We start from the raw sequence: 3,872 nt of genomic DNA on the forward strand, positions 1-3,872 counted from the left end.
GCCGCCTCCCGCCCCCGCAGCCCGCTCGCGGCCGCCCCACCGACTGAGCGGCCGCAACCCCAGAACAAATCCTCGAGAATCAAGTGGCGGCGCCGCGCCGGCCCGCGCGGGGTTAGTACCCCGGGGCCCGCGGGGGCGGGGCCGGCCCGAGCGACGCGTCGCGCAGCCAATCGGAGCCCCCATCGCCGGCACCTCGGCCGCGCTCGTGGGGGAGGAACGGGGACCGCCGAAGGCCGCCCAATGGGGAGGGGCGGAAGGCCCCGCCCCGGGGAGAACGCCCAGGTCGGGGGCCCGGCGCGTTAGCCCAGGGCTCCTCGAAAGTTCGGGGGCCCCGGGGTCAATGCTAAACATTTGGTTAAAACGTCCGGGCCCTACAGAAGGCTCCTCTGCGGCTGCCTCCTGGGCGGCGGCTCCCTGACGCGCGGCCGCAGCTCCCCTTCTCGCGCCCTTTACCCGCTGCCGCTGGCTGGGCCTTCCCCGCTCCAGCTCCTTTGGGCCTCTGATGCCTGCCCTCTCAGCTGGGGGACGCGGGGACTCCAAGGCCAGTGACATCGAGCGGGGAGCTGCCCCAAAGAGGTTTCCTCACCGTGCCCCGCGCTCCCCGCCGTCCTGCAAATTATTTCGGCCCAAAAGCTTCCACTGCACGAGAGATTCCACGACCGCCAGCCGCCTCTGCACCTCCCAGCCCGGCGCGGCTTTGGGCCCGGCCTCGCTGGCCCCGTTGCCAACCGGGGACAGACGGATGTCCCCCCGCGGGCTGGCATCTGGCTTGGGGGTGACAAACCCCGTTCCTCTCCGCTCCCCCCAAAGCAACTTTCAGGACCGTGCAGGCCTCGCTTCCTCGTTCTTCGTTGTGGCGGCCTGTGATTCTTTGAGAAACACGATGGGGCCTGGAAAACGCGAGTGTTTCCCCGTGATTTTTGCCCCGCGCATACAGCCACCGTCCTGCATCGTGCAAGAGGACGCGAGTCCACGGCAGGAAGACGAGCGTGCGGCTAACGCGGGGACGGCAGCCAATCCAAGGGCCCCGGCTTCCAGAGGAGGCAATTTTCCTCCCGTGTGGATGCAGATTGGGCCCCTCGAGGGCTCACGCCTCCGTCTTACCGGGCGGTGCGCTCCGGCCGCGCCGCAGGGACGCAGACCGCTCTCACTGCGGCCCGCCGCGACCCAGTGACTCCCAGAGCTTCCCGGCGAACAACCCTGGCCTCTCCCGCTTCCTAGGCCAAACGAGTGGGCCTAGGGACAAGCTACATCGGGGAGGAGAACTGCAAAGATCAAGCTCTCATTCATTCCGGATTATCTCCCTAGAATGGCCTCCCTGGAGTCGAGGGAACAGGACAAACGCATGCCGAGTCTCCCCGCTGTCTCGGAGACTGGGCTGAATATTCGTTGTTCCCGGCGCTTGACAGGTGCAGTGAGACGAATTCCAAGCCTCGGAAGCGAAGAAGCGTACGATCCGAAGGTGGCCGCAAGATCGCGCCCGGATCTGACCCCGGCCCAGTGCGCGCCATTTCGTCGTTGCGGAACGAATTCCAGCCCCGCGTGCGCTTCTGGGCGGACGGGCTCTGGCCCAGCCTCGACCACCTGGAGCGCTGGTCCCTGCCCTTGCCGTAGCCTCACGTCAGCCCCTCGAGCCATTTCGAAGGCGGGGACAGCGAAGGACCCTACGGGATCTTTTTATAGAGCCTGCATCTCGGAGTTGCCGAACTCTCGGGAGCGCGGGCAGTAACGGCGGGACCAGAAGAAAACGAGGCACTGGGGCCTTGGCGCGTCCGACCTCTAGGAGCTTCCCGCCAAAAGGCCCACCAAGTTGTGGCCAGGTACGGCCCAGGGCCAGGGAGGGGGGGCGACGCGTGTGGCCCTGGAGCGGCTGTGGGGCCAGGACCCGCTGTGTCTGGGGTTTGTAAATTCGATTCGTCTAGTGGTTTCGGTTTGCACCCGTGCCCTTACTTGTCCCTCCGCCGAATTTCTCCCTCATCCTACGGCTGGTTCACAAACGGACGTCCTGAAAGTGCGGTTCCTGTGGGTCTCGGCACCTGGCACAGCATCCGGCGTGGCTCCAGCCCTCGGGAGGGTGCTCGCTGCGTGTGGCGTGTGGGCGCGGGAACCAGGGGACGCTTGGGTCTCCAGCCTGCGGTCGCCGGGGCCCGCCGGGCAGGGAGCAGTTTCGGGAGCCACCGCTAGTTGGCGCCTGCACTCTGCCCGCCGCGAAGTTGCCCCGCCAGGCTCTGGCCACAGATGTGTGCCCGCTTGGGTCCCGCGTCCAGGCGACACGGCCCGCCTCCTGCGAACTGCCCTTTCTGGAAAGACGTTCCGTTCGACTCCTCACTATCTATGCGGCCAGGACAAACCAATGGCTTTGTGTCAGACGGAAGGCTGCCCTACCTGCCCCTGAAGGACACATATGCCCGCTGCCTCGGCATCTCTGGCACCTGACCATCCCTGTGCCCTCTGACCCACAGAACGTTCTCCCTACCAGAAATGCACAGTCCTCTTCTGTCCTGTCCTGAGGGGCCAGAGGATGAGAGGACACGCAGAAGTACAGCCCAGCTCATTCCCAATTTTTACCTATGGCTAACTTAAACATCCTTCCCAACTCTGACCAACAGAGAGTCACTTCTCTCTTTTTCTGTTTTTCTTTTTACCATTTTGAGAGACAGTTGGACAGTTCCCACTCCCTTACGTGGGACACGTGGATACTCTCTTCTTTCCCTGTTTTCTATGGCTAGCCACCTCTTTTCCCTCTTCCAGTGGACTGGTGTACAAATTTCCTGCTTTCTCTTGAGTGGCTCCCTCCTAAGAGCTGCCCAAATTGTCCACAGCAGGGTGAGGAAGCCCGGCGATCTGGGCCTACCTTGGCCCAGAGTTGGGTAAGCAGGGACCCAACATGGCGCCCACAGAACTCAGGATCTGGGGGCCACTCCCTCCTCCAGCATCATTTGCCCCTGGGGGTGGGATCCATGGGGTCAAAATGACCCTGCGTCAGGGCGCCCTTTTCCAGCTGCCTGAGGGAGTCTAGGAGTGCACTCTAAAAGCGTTGGTGGTAGCGGGTGCCTGCCTCTGTCTCCCCACAGGCCAGAGAGCTTACAAGGGCAGGTCTGATTCCTCAAGAGTCTGGTGCCTGGGGAGGGGAGAGCATTCCCCAAGTGTGCCAGACACAGGACATATGTGACATGGAAAACCTTCTAAGAAGTTCACTGGTTGTGGAAGAGGCCTGGGTCTGCAGTTCCACTACCAGTTTGCCTTCCTCCACCTACTGTGATCTAGGGAACACTGCTTAAAACTCTCTGGCTCTTGTCTATTTCATCCGTAAAGCAGGGCTAGTGATCGTGGCCTCCTCACAGAAACCGTGGAAGGTGCTTAGCACAGGCCTGGCACATAGGGGGTGCTCCAGCCATGCAAGCTCTCACTGTTGTCACACTGAAAAAATAAGGCCTGACCGCCCGTTGGTGGGTGCCTTTGGCAAGTCTCTTCCTCTTTGTGGGCCTCACACTTCCCATTTGTGAAATATCCAATTCTCATGTTCAAAGCTTCCAAGACTCAGAGCCTAGTCCATGGCTATCCTGCCCCCCCCGCCCCCCCTGCTTGGTTCGCCTAGAGTCTGCCTGGGGGAGGTAAGGACTGTCTGTGACCTGCCTCCAGGCAGAGATGGCTTGCGGGAGGGTTTTCCAACAATCATCACAGGGCTGCCTGCGCCTGGATCTTCAGAAGACTCACCTTCTTTCCCCTAGGCTCTTAGACCCTCACTCTGGAACCCCCCCCTCCGGCCCCCACCCCTTATCCCCCTACAGGCAGATGCTGTCTTGACTAGGAACTGGGCCTCAGCTGACACTGTTAGCCACCTCCCTGTCCCCAAGGAGGCTTGCGTTCCC

Source organism: Ailuropoda melanoleuca, chromosome 2, assembly GCF_002007445.2.
Source record: "Ailuropoda melanoleuca isolate Jingjing chromosome 2, ASM200744v2, whole genome shotgun sequence".
In the NCBI taxonomy this organism is placed as follows: domain Eukaryota; kingdom Metazoa; phylum Chordata; class Mammalia; order Carnivora; family Ursidae; genus Ailuropoda; species Ailuropoda melanoleuca.